This window comes from Eucalyptus grandis, chromosome 1 (genome assembly GCF_016545825.1).
Source record: "Eucalyptus grandis isolate ANBG69807.140 chromosome 1, ASM1654582v1, whole genome shotgun sequence".
NCBI classification, from domain to species: domain Eukaryota; kingdom Viridiplantae; phylum Streptophyta; class Magnoliopsida; order Myrtales; family Myrtaceae; genus Eucalyptus; species Eucalyptus grandis.
In genome coordinates, this window is record NC_052612.1 from 21036833 (window position 1) to 21059454 (window position 22622).

At 39.9% G+C, this 22622-nt stretch overlaps 1 long non-coding RNA gene and 1 pseudogene across 2 annotated transcripts; both read right to left on the reverse strand.

Annotated features, from left to right (window-relative positions):
* Positions 1-1186: 1186 nt before the first annotated feature.
* On the reverse strand, positions 1187-6697 carry LOC104431475 (annotated as a pseudogene).
* Positions 6698-10826: 4129 nt separating this feature from the next.
* On the reverse strand, positions 10827-13275 carry LOC104414549. Of its 2 annotated transcripts, none has more exons than XR_005548593.1 (3): positions 12954-13275; positions 12336-12453; positions 10827-12231 (listed from the first exon to the last, which is right to left on the reverse strand). It is a non-coding gene; the product is annotated as an uncharacterized LOC104414549 (long non-coding RNA). The 2 variants fall into 2 exon arrangements; XR_720126.3 differs by having other exon boundaries at positions 10827-12209; positions 12954-13274.
* Between the last annotated feature and the right edge of the window lie 9347 nt (positions 13276-22622).

Genomic DNA, 22622 nt, shown 5'->3' on the forward strand with positions numbered 1-22622 from the left:
GATGTTCCTCTTTATCGTACTACATTACAATGGTGGAACTCTAGTAGTTAAAAGCTACTCACATCATAGAGTCTGATTCACTCGTTGTCCAGCTGAACTTTGAGTCAATACTTTCCGGAGCTGAAGACAAGGCCGAGTAAAACTTGTTAAGCTAAGTTTGAATCTTTAAGTACTAACTCATGTAAAATGCAGGTCACGTTAAAGAGTCAAAACACTAGTTAAACATACCAGACATGAAATAATCTAATTTTCAGAATATTAATTAAAAATAACACGAGAAGATTCATAAATAAAGTCAATTATTGCTCAACCAGTGCCTAGGCATTTAATTCAAAGGGTAATGGCTTTGTGTTTGACTACTTATACAACATTAGTCAAGACCTTATTGATCGAATTGATTTGAAGTTGGAACGTGAGTCGATCAAATGATTAGATGAACGTGTTAAACCGATTGAACTATTTGGTGCTGTTAACGGGTTTTTCCCCTTTTTCTCTTCTACTTTGGTTACATGCTAACAATTTGGTTTGAGCTTGTTTATGATAGTTCCATCTCATACTACATTGAGGTCTTATTAATAAACAATAACAACGAAAGTTTTGAAAGGACAAGAGAAGGTTCTTTGGTTCTCCTCAATTTTTTTTTTTTAAACTCCAGGCTTGATGGGATGGCACGAGAAATACGAAAGCTATCACTCAAATCAGAATGGAAATATTGAAGGCCTTTCGATTTATTTAACACCTGCGAACTGCATGTTAAAATATATGCCATATGATGAATCATAAAACGTAGAGGAATTGAAATAGACAAATTGAGGAAATTAGGGCGTTAAAGAACCCCAAAAACGGAGGCTTAAGCAGCATTTAGCCTTAAAAAAAGTTCTAAACGTCAAATCCTACCAATGAAAGCAATCTTCTTATATTGCAATCAGCATCATGTTTTTGAGCAAAGAGCTTACTGAAAAGAGAATAAATTAGTAGGTTAGACAATTTTTACTTTGCATGGGAATGCAATGAATGCATAATCATGTTGCAGATAAATCAAAAGTAAGGAAATTCAGAGAAAAGAAAAAACTTTTGACAAATATAAATATATGAATATCAAATATGAGTCGTCTCATTTTCCTATGTTTCGAATGCTGGAGATCGATGAATGAAACAATGATTCAAACAAACATAATATTGGAAAGATTAAACATTGTGGCACTCTTCTGAATGCTTAATTACCATTAGATGCATATAAAGATGAAAACCCGATAAACAAAAGAAATCTCTCTGTTACCTCTCGACTGATCCCACCCTTTTCTCTCTTGATGACGATGAGCATGATATTCTGTAATTTCTACATATTAAAATTGACGCATGATGTTCAAGCATGTGCGCTTCAACCATCGGAACCCTCGTTTGATACAAGCCTTGAACTTGCCCTCGACCAAATAAAGCTTGTATCTGGCAAGCCTCCTCTTCCTCTGCTTCTCTAGGCCATTCCACCACGCAAGTTTTATCCACTCCTAAAATGTAATAAATAGGCAAAGCCAAAGTCCATTTCAACTTCCAGCATCAGGTTTGTCTATTCCCATCCCAAAGGCAATGGTAGCACATACAATCTAGACCACTCCATTATGCCAATTTTTTATAACAGCTACTCTTTGACAGGCTACTAATCCAGCATGATTGTACACCGTCTTTATATGGCACTTCTCATTCAAGTATTTTATAACATCAACACATTCACTCTTCAAAAGGCCATACACCATGCCGCAAAAATTAGCAAAACGATTCTTTAGCAGCTCTCCATGCCGCTTCAGTGGTTCCTTGGTCTTAGCTATGACCTCATATTTTAGATTTTAGTCTGTCAAAGCTCGTCTCAAGAACAAGAGCATGGGGAACCCCAACAGCTTTTAGGATATCCTGTAATGGATGTATAATTTAATCAGAATAGACAGATTATTTCAACATAATCAGGCGATCATGTAATTCTAGTACCTTACGAACTGACTGAGTGGTAGTTGCAGTTAAAGCCATCACTGGGACATAAGGAAAGTTCTGCTTGAGACATGCCAGTCTGCTATAATCTGGACGAATTCCCCATAGACTACAATAACGACAACCACGAAAGTGACAACCAATGAGCTTTCAACGTTAACCAGTCAAATGTACTAGAAAAGCTCAAACCAGCAGTACGTTCCTTTCATGAGATCAAACTGGCAGAGCAAATCCATTTAAGACCTTGTAAGAAACACAATCAATGATCACATGGTTGAACATTTGCCTTTCTCAAGTTGTTAACATTAAGTATAAGCGTTAATAGAATAAATAGGGACACAAGAACCACCTTAAGAGACTGAGTATCATGCCAAACATAGAGTTGAGATTGGATCCTTATCCAAGCTTATGCCGGTTCCAATTAGTCTAGCAAGTAATTTCCATTGGAGCTTATTTAAGTTGTGTGCTCTTTACTTAATATAATGAACGATGTGCTGCTAAGTATTCCCAAACGACGGAACCTAAATATTTTCATCAAACATGGAACACTGAATTCTGTTATACTAGAACTTCACAGGGTTCTGGGCTTCAGTAGGTCTAGTGTAACACCGAGAAACACAGAAAAATGCAGAAAAGTTTGGAAAAAGAGTTTAAGTTAGCATATATAAAAGTTAACTTGCTTATATTTATCCAGAACAAGGACAACAGTTTTGCAGTGACATCACAAATAATTATTCCTTCTGAAGTGATTCTACCATGATCTTTCTTCATGTACCAAGGCATGCCAAAGATTACACATATCTCACGTTATGTGCCTCATCAATAACAAAACCAGCTAGTAGTGCCTGCAATGCATGATGGTCAGATACAAAATATTTACAAAGAACCTTTTAGAAAAAGTTATGGTGCATCAGAAACAATACCTTTCTATGTCAATATCTCAAGAAATGATGGGTTTCCCACAATCCTTTCGGGAGTTACATACAATAGCTTGCACGATGGTTTATCTTTTCTGAAAAGGCAGCGTAGCAGAAGTGGAGATTAATAATTTGACAGTCACAACACAGCATAAATCACAAGCTTTCGTTTACACAAAACATTCCTTTCAATGATGCTTGATTGCTAATCCACACTTTGACAATCTGCTATACTCTCAAAGTATTTGAGAAATATGGGTATTTGTACATCATCCAAAACTGAAATCAACTTCTTTATTGACCAAAACGTTCTAATATGTCATTTTGGATCTTGAAGAGTGTGGAAGCAATTGGCTAAAGTTATGACTGTCTATTGGACATTTGATCGGATGAGAGGCCCCATAAGCAATTTACTAAATGCTCTTGGACATGTACATTGCGTAGGTCCTGTGCTGCATGTAGAATCACAAGCAAATTGGAAATGATCAAGTTGAGAAAAAATTAAAAGAGAAAAGAACAGTGAAACACTGATTTAAGTGGTTTGGCAGCATTGTCTATGTCCATGGAAGAACCATACCATGGATTCTAAAGATCATCTGGCCAGAATTTGAGAGTTCTGCTTTGGTCAGGAACATAGCACGCCGATTTCCTACCCATTTTACTGCCCAAAACATCATCTTCGTCTTCACTGTCAGTAGAGGAATCCACCTCAAGGAAAGTTTGATTTTTCACAGGTTGTGGAGAATCTTCTATAATATTGACGTCTTGTATAACATTGCAGTTACCATCATTACGGATATCTTAGCCAAACATATCAGTCAAAACTCCACAAGCTTCTGATTCCGCAGCTTGCAAATCATCCCAATCCTCAGAATCTTGCATGGTTTTGGCAAGTTCTGCTAGGAAGTCATAGCCACAGTGCTCCACAATGATAAACTCTCAACCTTGGTCACCTTAAGAAAACCAAAAGAAGAACAAGATGACTTTGCAAGTTCCATGGCAAACAAGAGATCAAATAAATACAATCTACAATACGTAATTTGCACTTAGTTCAGTGAGACACGATATTAGTATTATTGCAAGACACCATAAGTAATTCACAGTGAGTTCAAAAATAAGCCAGACAGCTCACCGGTCAATAGGACCACCCTGCCAAACAAGGACGAGATTAAGGCTCAGTCAACTAGATTTAACCAGCTCCAGTCTATTCAAATCCAAAGTAGTCTATTCTATAGCCTTCATCAGAATAGCGACTAACCGCAACAAATCTCCTTATTAGCAATGCACAATCAATCGATTCATAAATTATCCACGCAACACGATCAATCATGTCATTCCCTAATGACCAGATACTGCCCATTTTGGCCAATAAGCAAGAAAAACTTTGCCGCATGCCCAGTTATCATCAGAGATAAGGGTGTCTTTGTTCAACCAACATAATTGTCTGACTATGTTTGACCTTTAGATAGTCAAGGAGGAGTATTGGAAAGCTTACACTATGAGATTGCAGCCTGTTATCTGTTTTTTGAATAAGAATATGATTATTGTCTATCATATTTCTCAAGTACCCATTGCAAAATAACGATTACAACAATACATCAACATCCACATAAAACGGTAAGCTAGTAAAAACACATTTTGTGGAGGCCAGCATTGCGATGGCATGTGTTTGCAACTGCTTGATTTAGGAAATACTTCTAAACCTCAGGAACATCCTAAGTCAAATTGTTTTCATATCTGACCAGTGACCAATAGCAGATGAGAAATCAAACATAGAGGTTCCACCTAATGTAAGAATGACTAAAGCTCTCGGTGACACGTAAAAGAGCCAATCACATCACTTCAAAAGCCTGTTGTCACCATAAAAGTTTACTTTTCATAAAACTTAATAAATCAAGAGAAGAATTCTTACTTGAATTACTTCATCAATAAGGTCAACTTCCAAGACACCTGGAATGAAACCAGCACCCATCCCTTGGATGTTGTGAGGACCTACCAGAACCAGTCAGCAGCAATCTATGAGACAACGTAAATCATTAAAACCAGAAAAGATTAAATCTGCAACTGTAATATCCAAGAGAGATTAGTGCTTGTTTTTCAAACAACTATTGGAGAGAGAGAGAGATGCAAATATTTACTCATTCCAAAACCGTTTAATAAGGCCATAGATGTGGCTGAGATTGATGTAGATGACACCTTTAGAAATTTCGAAGTTAATAGAACCCGCTCTAAAGTCCACATGCCCCAGAAGTTATAAGGCCTTAAATCAAGAAGCACCATTGACATATCACAATAGTGCCGCAATTGAAATATGGAAATGAGACCACTTCAAATCCAGAACTTCTGTTAGAAATATAGGCAACGTGCCATACAGTAAATCTTGGGAGTCATACCTTTTATATTTAAGCCCATATTTATTTGAAAGAATTGCAGTTCTTTTCTTTTTTGATCAGCCTATTTATATCAACAATTTATCATCTCATGTTTCAGCTTTCTGCAGAGATTGTTTCTCTCTCTTCCCATGCAATGATGCAAAACCATGAGCCTTGAACTATAAGGACTAAAAATGAGACCTCATCATATCAATCTCTCACAAGTCATTGACCAATCTTGATGAAACAAACTTGGATGATAAACTAGATTGTGCATGGAGATTTAATAATCGCGAGAGGTATAACATGTTCAAGGGAACTAACCAGGCTCGCCTCCAGATAATACAGTGCTTTCAACAGGTTCAACACCATAGAGCTGACAAATAAAAGAGAACCAACAGAGAACTTAGACTAGAAGGGGAGAAAAGGAATAAAATGCAGCTGATGCAGCACTCTCAACCCAAAGAGAATGTTCAGGCACAAGGTTTTTCATTCAAGGCATCCATAGTTGATAATCACCTAAAATTGACAATATTTTGTCTGAGTTCAATACATGACAAACAATATCATAAAAACAATCTACCTTTATGTCAGGGTTTTGCTCTTTCAGAAACTTTCCAGCACCAGTTATAGTACCACCAGTTCCTATGCCAGAATCAAAGGCATCTATTTTGCCGCCCGAGCCTTTCCATGTCTCTGGTCAGGTTGTTTCATAATGTATCTAAACAGAACAATGACAGCCAAGCTCAAGTTCGTGTCATCACCTGCATATACAACCAACAAGACATGACAGTTGACCACACATGTACCTTTGGGTTAGCAGGATTCTCGAACTGCTGAAGAATGTAAGAGTTAGGTTTCTTTGCCATTATCTCCACTGCCTTCTGAATAGCCCCCTTCACGCCCTTGGCAGGATTGGTCAGGACCACCTCAGCTCCAAAAGCACGGAGGATGATCCTTCTTTCCAAACTCATAGATGCTGGCATTGTAATGATTAGCCTGTAGCCCTTTGTTGCCGCCATGAATGCCAAAGGCAATGCCAGTATTGCCATTGGTAGGCTCAATCAGTACACTCATCAGCAATTTGGAATTAAAAGTCAAAATGAAAAATGCATTAGTAGAAGAGCTTCATTTCTATATAAATTCATTTGCAACTGTGCATAATACCAATACATTGATTATTTGCTGTCATTATCTAATGACCAGATACAGCGCATTTTGGCCAATAAGCAAGAAAAATTTGCCGCGTGCCCAGTTATCATCAGAGATAAGACTACTTCACCAAACCCGCTCCAATCTATTCAAGCTTAGAGCAGACTATTCCACAGCTATCATCGTCGTGGTGGTGGACGATGAAATACCTACATGACCTAACCTCTGCAAACGCTAATGAGCATTTAAAAAAAAGATGGGCGACAAAGTAACGATTTAAGTTACCGTAGAGCGAAACGAGACGGTCCCAGGCACTTGCTGGAGGACTGCTCGTCGAAGCCGAACTGGAGAGCCAAGCTCAGCAACCCGAGAATTCTCTGCCTCCTCCAACCCCCGATGCTCCATGGAATCTCAACCTGTTCGACGCGATTCGAATCGATCGATCGATGACGCAAGGGAAGGAATCGAATCGATCCGTATTCTCTCTCGAGAGAGAGAGAGCGCGCTCGAAGCGCTCTCTTCGAAGAAAAACCATGCCAGCGATGGCGGGACTGATGTTTTTTGGCTCTGCTTTTTTACCCGCTGGAGAATGGGAGAGATTGGAGCCATTTTTTTTTTTTCAATTCTTTCAAAAATTCCGTTTTTGCGCCTGAATTTCGTTGGAAGCTCTATTTTTTGCGCCCCCCAAAAGTTTTCCTAGTTTCATTTGACACCCTTGGGTTGGGTCTGAGTAAGTATTAGAAGAAGAGCAAGTATTTTACGCGAGAGTTACAAGTATACCGTCAATGTGATACATCAAGCCAAGCGTTATTTAACAAAATGGCTTTAGGTTACAATTAGTCCTAAAATTGTATATACGTATAATGTACTAAATTAATCCGAAATCTTTGCTAAAAAAAATCTAATTTAATTATTCCGGCCAATTTTCACCGAGAATTATTGACATTGCAATGTGTCATGTAAAACTATCGATGGTGATTCAATTGCCACGTTAACGATTCATGACAAAAATTAACAGGAATGACTATGTTGAAATTTTTCGCAAGGATTTAGGACTAAATCAACAAAATTAGAAAAATTTAGAATTGAATTAGTATATATACAATAAATTTATGACTAATTAGGTAATTTTTCTTATAAACAGCAAAGCAACTTTACTATTTTTTTTTTTTTTTTTAATTTCAAGTTATATAAACTCCAATTAGTGACATCTATAACATGGAATCCAAGAAGCCTCTTCAGCACCATAATAGTTTTTGACATGGATTGTCATGAAAAATGAAAATAAACACAAAGAAATCACAAGCCTTCATTTACGCAAAACATTCCTTTCAATGATGCTGAATTGCTAAGTTCCACACTTTGATGATTTGCTATACTCTCCAAGTATTTGAGAAATATATGTATTTGGTACATCATCCAAAAAAAAAAAAAAAAAGTCAATTGCTCATTGACCGAAGAGTTCCAATATGTCATTTTGGATCTTGAAGATTGTGGAAGTAATTGACAGAAGTTAGGAGTGTCTATTGGACATTTGATTGGATGAGATGCCCCATAAGCAATTTACTAAATGCTTTTATACATGTACATTGTGTAGGTCCTTTGTTGTTTGTAGAATCACAAAAAATTGGGAATGATCAAGGAGAGAATAAAGTATAAGAGAAAAGAACAGTGACACACTGACTTAAGTGGTTCGGCAATAATGTCTACATCCATGGGAGAAGCATTCCATGGATTTTGAAGATCGTCTAGCCTAGAGTTGAGTGCATGTATTGTTCGGGGCACTGCTTTGGTCAGTAATACAGAATGTGGACTTTTTACCCATTTTACTGCCAAATATATTGTCTTGGTCTTCACTATCAGTAGAGGAATCCACCTCAAGAAAAGTTCGGCCTTTCTCAGGTTGTGGAGAATCTTCTATAACATTGACATCGTGTATGACACTGCATTCACCGCCAAAACTCCACAAACTTGGCCAAACATATCATTCAAAACTCCACGAGCTTCTGATTCCGCAGCTTGCAAATCATCCCAATCCTCAGATTCTTGCATGGTTTCAGCAAGTTCTGTTAGGGAGTCAACGCCGCGTGCTGCACAGTGATAAACTCTCGACCTTTGTTCCCTTAAGAAAACCAAAAGGAGGAAGAGATGATATTGCAAGTTCCATGGCAAAAAAGAGATCAAATAAATACAATCTACAATATATAATTTGCACTAAGTTCAGTGAGACATGAAATTAATATTAATGCAAGACACCATAAGTAATCTGAATTGAGTTCACCAGTCAATAGGACCACTCTACCAGACCCACAAATAAACAAGGATGAGATTAACGCTCAATTGAACTAAATTTAACCAGCTCCGGTCCATTCCAATCCAAAGTAGACTATTCTATGGCCATCATCAGAATAGCGACTAATTGCAATGAATCTCCTTATTAGCAACGCACAAAATCAATCAATTTGCAAAACTATCCATGCAACACAAGCAACCATGTCATTCCCTAATGACCAGATATCGCGCAATTTGGCCAGTAAGCAAGAAAAACCACCGCCCAAAGCAACCTAAACAATTTAAACTGGAATAGTGCCGGATATTTTGCTTGTCAGTAAGACTAGTTCACCAAACCTACTCTGATCTATCCTTATTCCATAGCCATCATCATCGTGGTGGACGAGAAATACCCACACAACCTCTGCAAACGCTGATCATAAATAAAGATGGGCAACAAAGTAACGATTGGAGTTGCCGTAGAGGGAGACGAGACGGTCCAAGCACTCGCTGGCGGATTGCTCGTCGAAGCCGAACTCGAGAGCCAAGCTCAGCAAACCGAGCTTTCTCCACCTCCTCCAAGCCCCGATACCTCCATGGAATCTCAACCTGCTCGAGTCGATTCGAGCGATCGATGATGCACAATTCCGTTTTCGCGCCCTGAAGTTTGTCGAAGTTTCTATTTTTGCCCCCCTCATAAGTTTTTCTGGCTTCATTCGACGCCCTTGGAAGTTGGGTCTGTTTGGTGGGGGCCCTTCCTCTTTTCACTTTATTCTTTTCTTGGGCTTGAATCATTCTTGAACTTGTTAGATAGGAATATGGGGAAAGGCTTCTTTGCATACACAAGACTTGCGGTATCGTACTTAAATTATAGATTTATGACAAGTATTTCAGTAGAACAAACTTCCAATAATTTGGTAAAAATAGGGTTTCAACACTACTGTACTGTTCGGCAAAAGAAAAAACACTACTTTGTCGTGCTTGAAACTTCTTGATCGTGACGAAAATTCCACAAGTCAAAAGCTCTCTTTTACAAGATCGGTCCGCATTCAATGTGGACCACTGGATAAGAAGGGGGGAAAATTGGTCCATCAAATCTGTTAAGTCATAACTTTGCGGACGTTAAATGAAAGTGACGAACGCAAAATAATCAAATTTATATTCCATTAAAAAAAGTTATGATGAGTAAGGAAGTTTATCAACATATAGGTCTCAAAACTTACGAAGTGAAAAGGAAGTTACTATCAAATTGAATATTTCACTAAAGTTAAACAAAAAAAAAAAGAAGAAATTTACCGTTAAGTGAATAAAATACTGTTTTTAAGAAATATGAAGAATCATAGGTTCAGAGAATCTACGCCCTCCAAAGAAAAATTACATCCTCCTAAGAAAAATTACTAAAGGATATTTTACAGATAAATTACTATTAGTAAGGATGATTACATATGCCTAAAGGAAAGTTAAGATCCATTAGGAAAAATTTACTATAAACTTAGGCAGATTACTATTTTTAATAGAATATTACAAATTATAGGACTTACAGAAATTACGATGACAAAAAGGAAATTACGTTGTGTCAAAAAGTTTTGATAGGATTAAAGAGGATTCGTTTCAGGCTTCTCAGTTTTCCTCATTTTTGTAGATCTGAGCTTGATGGGACGATACTAGAGATATGAAAATTGTCCTCAAATCAAACTAGAACTATGGAAAGCCTTTCAGATTGTTTAACACCGGCACAAGGTGTTTTTAGATTATCTAGCTTTGGAAGTATACGTTGCCATATGATGAATCGTACAACGAAGAGGAATCAAAATAGACGAATTGAAGAAGCTAGGGGGTTAAGAACCCCAGAAACAAGGTGTAAACAACATTTGGCCAAAACAAAGTTGTTACCAACATAATCAACCCCGAAATAGATCAAACGTCAATCCTACCAAATACTAAATATTCATCTGGTTTTGCAATCAGCATCAAATTTACTAGGAAAAGAGCTTACTGAAAAGAGGAGAGATGAGCGGATCAGACAATTTTAATCAGCTCCATGAACTAAATTCAATCATCAGAACATTTTGCATCTGGTGCGCATGTTTTCAGGTTAATACACACGGGCGGAGCATCGGTGAAAATTTTGTTTATAATATTGCAGGTTAAGTCATTTGTGACTTGTGCGGAGAGCAAACTTCTTGCAGGACCTGAGCGAGAGCATCTTGCCTGTGGAGTCCGTGTTGAGGCTGCCGCTGAGTGCACACGAGGGTACGGTGCGTGATTGAAATTTGATGAATGCGAGGTAGAGTGATTCCTCGAGCTGTACTTTGAAGGCCAAGTTTCGTCATACCTTTTTCCTGCAAGTTGAAAATGCAAACGTCGTGGCTGCAGAAGTAGCCACGCACGGTCGTGAAGCCAGGCCACGAGTCCAAAAGATCCCGACCCGCAATTTCTGAGCTTACTATCTAACCAATTTGGTCAATGTGACTCTACGTGTGTTGACCTCGACTTGCCCAAATCGCCAATGTAATGGTCAACGTTACCCGAACACAATAAGTTAAATGTCAATTTCATCTTTCTAGGAGAGTATATCGCTGAGGTAGCCACGCAGGTAACGAAATGAAAGCTCTTAAATCTGGAAGAATAAATCAAGACTCCATAAGCCAACAAAATGTTACTGTCCTAACACGATGGCCATGAGAATAAGACGTCAACGAGGCCTAGCAATGTTAAGGAGATCGCCCGAAAATAATGCGATGGATTTTTCGATCGATTAAATCTAAGTTAGTTCAGTCAATGCAGACCATCTAAGAGCACCCTTGAAATTTCTTTGAAAATTAGATGCCTATTTAGAAGCATGGTGATCTAAATTGAATGAAAATGGGAGTTGAAAATCTATGGTGACACGAAAATGGAATCTTATCTAATTCTTAATTAATTCTGTTTTTGGTTAAGCATTACGGGCAATGGAATCAAAATTGCGATTTGGGTTTGTAAAATCCAAACTAAACGATTCCATATCCATAGCCATCATCAGGATGGAGACTAAACGCAATGAATCTCCTCAATTAGAAATATGCACAATCAATCAATTTCACATATTATTCGCGCGCACAAGCAATTATGTCATTCCCTGTTGACCAGATATCACACAAATTGGGCCAATAATCAAGAGAAACCACCATCCAAAGTAACCTAAGCACATCAAGCTGGACCGGTGGCGGACATTTTGCTCGTCAGTAGGACTACTACTTCACTAAACCCACTCCAATCTATTCAAACCCAGTGCACACTATTCCAAGGCCATCATCGTCGTGGTGGAGTGGACAAGAAATACCTACATAACCTCTGCAAATGCTAATCATCAATAACATTCTACAACAAGGCAACAAATTATGCAAGTCAAATAGATGGAACTCATACACGACTAAAAAAGATTTTGACAACAGTAGTGTCAAAAAAACTCCCACCATCTGAAACCTTGACTTCGCCAAAATCTCTGCATCATCTGTTCCTTGCTTAACTCCATCTATAATAAGAAACAAAGCATGCTAATAGCATTATATGAGCCATCTCCACCAGAAAACTTTCATATGCTAGCAATGCGCGGCCGTGACTAACAAAATTGATAAAAAAAAAATAATGTGGGTCGTACCAGGACCAGGTATCTCAGGACTGTTAGAGAACAGCTTCTTCCTGGACTTGCTATTCCAGTCGAAAAAATGTAGGAAGCCTCCGTCTTTTCTCCACCTCCATCTCTCAATTACAGGTATCTAAAAAGAACAGAAACAAAATTACATACATAAAGAGCAGATAGGAAGACCCAGAACAACCACATCCAGAGTAAATTTGCAACTTCGGCAAGTGCATTCAACTATTTCTCAGACAAAACTACGCGAGAACGCATGAACAATGGAGACCCAGTTTATATTATCCAAATTTCAATAACCCTCCATCCCTATCCGCAAGCATTTCAGGACTCACTGCTCGGATAATTCTAATTCGACGTTTGCCAAGAATCGACCCAACAAACACTTTCGGTGCATTATCCGAACCAACACCAAGCATTCCCACATAACTCAAATGAAACACGATTCATTCACACAGCATTTCCCAAACTCCTGAACCCCCTTTGCTTGTAGAACACGACCTCACTACCTCGCCCTGCTAAGTCCAGACTCTAAACTGAAGTGGAGATTCACACATAAACAGAACAGTAGCGCACACCAACAAAATCACAAATTTTTCGCGCGAACCCAAGATTCACACTTACCGTCCGCCGAATGTTGGTGTGAGGATTAGAAAGAGCACACGGAGTCGCGCATCAAGCTAACGACAGTAGATCTGAGCCGGCATTGCCGGCGAGATGGCCGGCGAACGGGCAAACGCCGGGATTGCCCGGCGGACTTGACCCCAATTACAGAGAGAGATCTGGCGAGACGAAGAAGATGAGGAGGAGGAAGAAGAGGAGGAAAGGAGAGAGAATGCGAGGAGTTCGAGAGTTTAAAAATGGTGGAAAAAAAATGAAAAGTAAAATGGAATTTGTGTCCAAAGGAAGAAGGAAGAAGAGAGAGAGAGAGAGAGAGAGAGAGTGACTGGTTTTTTTAGCATTAAAATCTGAGGAGGAAGAGACAGCGATCTTGCTATTAAAAAAGGATTTTTTTTTTTAATTTTCTCTATTTGTTTTTTTCAGAGAGTCAGGGTGCCGTGTCCGACCGCCACGTGTCAGTCTTGTGAGTTAAGCCAGTTTAAATTGGAGAAAAAGTTGCTATTTCCTTTTTGCTGGTTGGTGTCTTTTTGTTGTCCTGTCAGAAAGGGTCAGGGGAAAGGTTCCTGCTTCCCAAATCTAATGGGATTAATTTTTCGGTTATTATTTTTACTTTGCATACTTGGTAGGTTGCAATGTTCTTTTGGGCTAAAAAATTTGTTGGCATACCATGTTGTAGCTAATAATGTTTTATAGAACAAGTTACACAGAATGGTATTTCAACTTTAGAAAAAATTGAGTCATATAACTTATTTATCTTGTCGTGAAAAAAATTTCTAGAAGATACATTTCAATTTGATAGAGTGACAAAAATAAATTAAGTGACTAGATTGCACATTTGGCAATAAATTAGGGAAATGTGATGACTTTCTTCCTTATTTAATCAATAAATTAGGAAAAAAAAGTAAACTCATCAAATGAGTGGATTAAGTTGAAAATAGTTCAACTCAAATTGATCAGTTCAACTCATTTTGACACATTTCAACGCAATACAAATTTAGTAACTCGTAATCAAGCCAATTAATACCAAATCTAACCACATGACTAGAACACTTTCATATTTAATCTAATTTAGGAAAATTCATGCTAAAACTGAGATGAGAGCGTAAAGTGAGCACAAGATTGAATGAGGGCGAGAGAGGAAAAAGAGAGTCATAGAGGTGAGCGAATCCATTTACACATATTATTTTAGTTTTTACCACCCTAAAACCATTTATGACCAATTTTTTGGAATATAGCCAATTTATATAATAGCTCATCACATCAAATATGAATTAAGAAATAAGTCTATGACAAGTTTAAAGAATAATTTAAGGATTACATTGAATAAATTATTATCACATGTCGAATCAAAGTTTATTGATTATTAACGTCAATTTCTCTTAAAGATCTTTTCTCTTGTTGGGAAAGAAATGGAAAAGACAAATCGTTTGGCTTTAGTGTGCGTCTCCAAAAAAATGAATTACAATACTCAAAGACATCAAGCATAATTCACGTGTTTCCTTTTTTCATTTTCTTTACCTATTTTACCTCTTACGCGATGCTACAGAATAGTCTTGGGTTGAGGGTCAAATACTGCCATTTTTTTTTTTTTTGGTCATAACATGCATGAAACGTAGACCCCCTCCGTTGACCAAAAACAAAGCCAATTTCGGTCTTGTAGTGAGAACAAGACAATGTGATACTCAACATTTAATCGAAATCGACATAGGATGGTTAGGTAGCTTATTTGCTAAGACCATGTTAGGTAGCTTATCTGCTAAGACCATGTTCCTTTTTTTAGAATGTTGCATGCACATTCCAAATGACTTCGTTGCAGTTCCACTTTTGAAATGGAGTCACCGTCAATAATCCAACCTTTTAGAGGTTCCAATTTTGAAGGTTCTTGGAAATTTCCATACATGCAATGACAATATATAGTCTACAATATGACTATTTGAGTACAACTATAAGATTTGGGATAAAGAATGCTTAAATAGATATAATACAAGCCAAGGAAAATATACAAATGATGAATACCCCACAACAGGCAGTCTAATTAGAACTAGTGTTTCTTGTCGCATCAAAGTCACCATTAACTTGTCTTTTCTTTTTCTTTTGGGGGACTTAAATCACTTTATCCAATTTGATCACTCTTATGATGTACAATCATGCGCAAAGTCATCACATAGAAGCATGTGGCATGGTCCAACTCAGAGTCATAACCAAAAAACTAGCCAGTGTTATAGCCACTAGGATCCTCTTTAAAACGATAAGGGGACCATCTTAAATTCCTGAACAAGGATAATCACATTCCAATCCTTTAATAAATATTAAAGGGTTGAGACAATCAATTCACATTGTTTATCCCTTATTATAACCATAAAATTTTCCCATTCATTACAAAATGTTTGATTTAAGTCATGATCCTTAAGTATAGCCTATAATGTAAGTTTCGACGATGGCAAACCCATCACTACAACTAAACAATATGTCAGTAATTCATTATTTAATAGGAACTGAAGGGCACAAATCAATCGCTTTCGGTTATGACACAACTCAAACTTGTAATTTTGATACTTATGTGATCAAAGAGCCAACCAAGCTCGATGATAATTAACTAGTTGCCACTTCTATAAAATAGGAGATTTCTGCCGATTGATATAAAAATCTATAGGATTATTTGTTTATTTCTCATTTATCTATTTCGATCCATGTAACAGCTGTTCTTCCTCTAAAATCCCATGCAATCTGAGCTGCAGTTACTACCCTCTTACAAGCTTCCAGAATTTATTTGCCCTTACCTGGAGATTTACTACGGTACGGGCTCTCCTCTGTGGTCTTCAGATGACAATGGGTATACCCCAAATTTTCTTCTTCTTTTCCTAGGCCGAAGAGAATCCGCCCAGTCCAATATATTTCCAAAACAATCCTCATCAATGGCGTGAGCTCCTTCTCTGTCCTCGTTGACAGCCCTCCCCTGCACCCAAATCTGAGGCTTCTCTCAACCACATGGCCTCTCCACCGGATAATCTCCTCTCACCCAGTTTTCGAACCCCAAGCCCACCAAAACCCTAACCCTCGTAGCGCTCTCCCCCTCATCAATGGCGTGAGCTCTTTCTCTGTCCTCGTTGACAGCCTTCCCCTGCACCCGAATCTGAAGTTCCTCTCAATCAAATGGCCTCTCCACCGGATAATCTCCTTTCACCCAGTTTTCGAACCCCAAGCTCACCAAAACCCTAACCCTCCCAGATTCTACCTTTCAATCGCATCACCCCCAAACCTTCTTCTGCGAACAATGGCTGACTGAGCCGAATGGACTTGCAAAATTTCTCCTCCCTTTCAAATACCTCCACATCACGCTTCGATCACCACCGCTTCCCAGTCTTTATCACAACCCTACCAAACCCCCCACTCAATAGCATAATTTCCCTATAACCCCATCTCTGTACTTATCTAAATCCCCAAATCAGTCCATATACACACACATTGAGCTCCCTTCACTCCATCAAGCTCGGCCACCAAACCATTCGGCAATCCAAAACCTATATCTACCAAACAATCATATATCCAGGCTCACATGGACAAACTCAAAGAAAACCAACTCCATTGGAAGCACTATGCAAACGGATGGGGACCTCTCGGTCGAGAAGATGAAGTTACGGAGCTGGATGCCCACATACCCGACAAAGACAAGCAGGAAAGTGATCGACTCGTATGGAAAACTGATTTCTAAACCAAATGTCAATTTTACGGCATTTATTAGCACCATGAGGAGGGCATGGAAAACAGATTCTGTCAAATGTGAAGTTATTAATCCTGGTTTTTTCTGCTTCTTATTTGAATCGCTGGAGGATAAAAAAAGAGTCGTAGAAAACGGACCTTGGTCATTCTCAAGTAACTTACTTGTACTCTTAGAAGGCGATCCTAATACCCCTGAACATTGCTATGACTTTACTCACAACGCCTTTTGGGTGCATATATTGGGATTACCTCGAGCCCGGATAAATGAAGATTCTGTCAGGAACATAGCCTCAAAGCTTGGCAAAGTGGAGAAGGTCCAACTGGAGGCTCGCAACAATAACTGGCGTAAGTTAGGCAAAGCAAAAGTCAGTCTAAATCTGTCCATTCCTCTGAAAACAGGAAGGCAGTTGTTACTTTCGGAGGAAACAAATGGTGGCTAGACTTTAAATATGAAAGGCTACCTCATTTCGGCTTCTCATGTGGTCGGGTGGGCATTATGCCAATTATTGCCCTGAAATACCTTATGAAGAGACGGATTGGCTCAAGACAAACCAGGGAAGTATGGCTCTTGGCTGAAAGCGAAGATAGCGAACACAGTCCTTGTTGGAAGACCTTCTACGGGCAAATTGACCATCACAATGAAGAGGAAGAAATGGTGCCCGAAACTCCCATGACATCCACTGTAAATGCAGCTAGACCAGAACCATTTGCCGATGAACCAGAGGCCTTAGCCATAATTCTACCCACGCCCCCAGCAAACGCACCAAGAGATGATACATGGATGGATGATCATAGCTTCCCAAATAAGGGGAAGAGGCCTCAACAAACCCAGCTATTGCTTCTCCCTTCGGTGGAGGAAGACAAAGGTGCCGATTACTTGAGGAAAAATAAAAACAAGCTCAAAACCCCTGTGACAAAGAAGCAGAAAAGGGTTAATCCTTATAAGAAAAGATCCTCTACAATTCATCTTCTAGATGAGGAGAACTTATTGGATACTCCAATCCAATCGATGGAAGGCGTCCTGGAACGGGCTTTGGTGGCTAGCCCTAATAAGCCACCAGGTCATACATGAGGATCCTTTGCTGGAACTGTCAAGGCCTGGGCACGCCCTTGACAGTTCAGCATCTTAGAGCCTTAATGGCTCAAGAGAGGCCCGACTTGGTGTTCCTTATGGAAACCAAGAATAAAGAAAGCAAGAGAAAAGCCTGAAGTTCGGCAACTCTACTATCATCAATCCAAATGGAACAACAGGGGGGCTAATTCTAATGTGGGATGATCAAGTGCAAGTGGAAGTTCTAGCATGTTTTGGGGAGATTATTGATATAAACCGTACAGTTATCAGCAGCGGTGCTCAGATGAGAATATCATTTCTTCACGCATCCACCTCTTTCCAAGAGAGATTAAACCTTTGGCAACTGCTATCCTCAACTCACTTATCCAATAACCTACCTTGGCTTTGCATGGGAGATTTCAACGAGGTTCTTTATTATTGGGAGAAAGCTGGAAGAAGGGAAGCAGATAGACACAGAATGGTGGCCTTTCGTGCTTTCATGGACTCATGCTCCTTAATGGATATAGAAAGCAAAGGCTGTAAATTTACCTGGACCAACAATAGAGCAGGAAATGACTTAGTGAAGAAAAGGCTTGACAGAGCTTTATGTGATTGGGCATGGAGAGTACAATTTCCAAACGCAGAGGTTCTCGCTCTACCGGCGATTGGTTCGGATCACAGCCCCTTGCTACTCACACTGGAGCCAAAACCTGCAAGAAGAAAGGAGTTCAGATTTGAGGCATACTGGCTTGAAGAAAAGGAATGTATAGAAGTTATCCAAGAGGCTTGGGGAAAAAACAGCATTCACCACAGAAACTTTGTAAGCAAAATACAGAAAGTTGTAGCCGACCTAACCATATGGAGCCGGAGAAAATTTCACAATGCGCACCGTCAAATAGATCTACTCAAGCAAAGACTAACGGAGTTGACAAACAAGGAAGATGAGCCTCACGACAGAGAGGAGTACAGAAAAGTAGCTAGAAAAATAGAAGGCCTTTGGCGACAAGAGGAAATGTATTGGAGCACGCGTTCAAGAATTAAGTGGCTCACATGGGGCGACCAAAACACAAAATTTTTTCATGCCACGACTGTACAAAGGAGAAGTAGAAACATAATCTCTATGTTACGGATTGACGAAGATACATGGAGCCGGGAGCCTTCAATCATAAAACAGCATATCAGGGCTTTCTATCAAAGGCTATACACCACGGTGGGAGAGAGAAATTATCAACCTATCCTTGACCAGTGCATACAGCTGGTAAATGATGAGATGAATGCAGATTTAATCAAGCCAATCTCAGAGGAAGAAGTAAGAAATGCAGTCTTTCAATTGGGAGCTACCAAAGCACCAGGGCCGGACGGACTTAATGGATTATTTTACCAAAGCCAGTGGCAGGTGGTCCGACATGATATTCTTAGATTGGTAGACTCCTTCTTCAGCCAAGGTACTCTCGATCCTGACTTGAATAGGACCCATATCACTCTAATCTCCAAAGTAGCACAACCTAAAAGTATAACCCAATACAGGCCTATTAGTCTTTGCAATTTCAGTTATAAAATCATCGCCAAAGTCATGGCAAATAGACTAAAACCCCTCCTCCCGAACTTAATCTCCCAAGAACAAAGTGCTTTTGTTAGTGGCCGTCAAATCCAGGACAATATTTTCATTGTTCAAGAGGTCCTACATCAGTTACGAGTGAGGAAAAGGAAGCGGAAGTTTGAGGCGGTCCTTAAACTCGACATGCAAAAAGCTTTTGATAGAGTGGAATGGGACTTCCTCTGTGATTATATGCTACAGCGGGGATTTTGTGCCAAATGGGTATTCTTAGTCAGAAAATGTATCTCCACAGTCTCATATAGTGTGAGAGTTAATGGCGACCTTTGCAACCCTTTTACCCCATCTCGAGGAATCCGACAAGGGGACCCATTATCCCCCCTATCTCTTTATTCTCATGGCCAATGCTCTCTCATCACTCATGACAAAGGCCATTGAAGACCAAACTCTCAAAGGTATCAAACTAAACCCATCTTGCCCCACTCTATCTCACCTTCTCTTTCTGATGACGCTATCTTCTTCCTTAATGGAACAATCACCGAGGCCCAAAATCGGCAAACATCCTAAACCAATCTTGCTTTGCCTCGGGTCAAGCCATCAACCTAAACAAGTCTGGGATTTTCTTCGGGAAGGGCTGCCCTCATCCTTTAAAATCAAATATTGCGCATCAATTAAGGGTCCCTATCATGGAAAAAACAGGGAAATACCTGGGAATACCTTCAGATTGGGGTCAGACCAAAAAAGACATGTTTGCTTGGGTCCTTGCTCGTGTGGAAAAGAAACTAGAAGGCTGGAAAGAAAAACTCATATCCAAGGCAGGGAAAGCGATCCTTATCAAGACAGTAGTCCAAGCCTTACCACAATACGCGATGTCTCTCTTCAAAATCCCAATATCTATCTGTCGGGCGTTAGAACAGCGAATCTCTAATTTCTGGTGGAAGCAAAATTCAGCAAAAAAAGGGGTTCATTGGAAGAATTGGGACCTTTTAAAAACCCGAAAGGACTGCGGAGGTCTTGGCTTTAGAGATCTTGTGAGTTTTAACAAATCTCTGCTAGGGAAACAAGCTTGGCGTCTGATTCAAGCCCCGGAAGCCCTATGGAGCAGAATTCTAAGGAGCCTATATTTTCCAAGAGACACTTTCTGGAATGCTCATAAAGGCCACAGACCGTCTTGGGGGTGGCAAAGTCTCTTGATAGGGAGGGAGGTAATAGAACCGGCAATAAAATGGGAAGTAGGAGGTGGAGAGGAAATCCAGGTCGCGAGGATTGTTGGCTAACCATGGGCAAGATTGGCGGACCCCCAAACAGAGAAGACCACAAAGGGTGGCTGAATTGATACACCAAAACACCAGAGAATGGAACGCACAGAAAATAAATATGCTCTTTTCCAACGGTGTAGCAAAGGAAATACTAGCGACTCCTCTCAGTCTATCCCCGAAGCCCGATCAACTACTTTGGACAGCAAACAGATCAGGATCCTACACAGTAAAGAGTGGCTACAATCTACTCAGAGATTATGAGAAGCCTTCATCAGCAATGTTGCCCTCTACTTCCTACCGGACCCCAAAAACACTATGGCGCGACATCGGAAGCTACAAACCAGTCCCAAAGTTCAATTCCTAGTATGGAGCCGTGTAACAATGCCCTCCCCACCAAAGAAAATCTATTTAAGAGAAAGATAATACCATATCCAAGATGCTCTATCTCGCAACCAACACCGTAAACGGTCGAGCATTTGTTCACGCTATGCAGCTGGACAAAAGAGATCCAGTTAGACCCACGACTGATGATCGATACCTCCCCGCAGAAGATAACCCGTATAGACAAATGGGTTTCGGAAATCTTTACCTCGGCAGCGGATTGTCAGTCAAAAGCTTTTTTCGCCGAGATTCTATGGCAGATTTGGAAAGCAAGGAATGCCATGATATTCCAAGCTCGAAGGCCCAACCTCGGGCGATCTTTGAAGATGCGACTACCATGAACCTCTCAGTACATCAACCGGCTTCTGCAGAACAAAACCCAGCATCATAAGTCACCGGCACCTACGGAGCAGCACCGAGATCCAACGAACAGTGGCCCCAAAAACAGAGCAGAACCTAGCTGCGAAGAAGAACAGCCCCATACCTGTACAATCCACGTCGACAACGCCTGGTGTAGCTCCTCCATGTCTGGTTCGATAGCAGGAGTAGTTCGGAACAGCACCGGACTCCTCGCAGACGGTTTCGCAAAGCCAATCCACGCGCCCTCTGCCCTAATCGCCGAAACCCTAGCAGTGAAAGAAGGTTTGCTCTGGCTTCTTCAAGTCTTCGAACAGAACAGCCACGCACGCTCGGGTAAGTACTTCCAAACCGAAAAAGACTTTGACTTTCAACTCATCTCAGACAATCTTGAAGCAGTTCAAAGCATCTTGGGCCAAAAGGAAGGCGTATGGGCTGCACGAATAGTAACCGCGGACTGCAAATCCCTCTTGAAGCTCATGCCCAATGTCAAATTAACCCACAAGCCCAGAGAAGAAAATAGAGCAGCGGACTGGGTCGCAAAAGCCCACAAAGCAGGAGAACTTCCCTTAATTGGCTAATCTGTCCCCCCTTCTCTTTTGCTAATTTTATGTTCAGATGTTGAAACTTTGTGGCACTCTAAAGATGGCTAAGTAATGGAAGTTATCTTTCTGACCAAAAAAAAAAAAAAAAAAAAAGAGTCATGCACGCACTAACATTCAGAGGAACAATTTTGTCCTCACTTCAATAGGCAATAAATGAATTACCTCCTTCTGGGCCAATACTGTCAATTTCCCTCACCTTGTGCGATGCTGTGCCGTCATCAAAACCGTGCTGATTCCAACTACTCTTGAGTGCAAAGCGTTGGCTGCAATTCTATATATATGCAATCATCACCGTGAATTGTTATGCAAATACAACAAAGAAGCAACTGATAAGTGCCACGTGAGAGCACTATTAGGCAGTTGACACGTCCAAGTCAAAATGAATCTAACGTTATGCCTGACCCAAGAATAATAAAATCATGTTAAATCCCTCGGTATCGAATTATGGATGCACTGCCATGTGCTCTCCGTGAAAAACTATTGCATAATGGGGATCTAAGATCCCAGTCCACTAATGACTTGAACAATCCAATCCACCGATGCAATGCTTGCTGACCAGCAAGCCAGCAGTGTTCAATAGTTGGATTAACTGATGATCGTACCCTGATAAAGGTTTCCAACCAATCGACTGTATCTTTAGATATACTACTTGGAAAATTGAATCTGCAAGTAAACTAACTTTAGATGCAGTCATGATATGCATTCATCACTAATTCAAAACGGGAAAGAATAATTGCAACATGC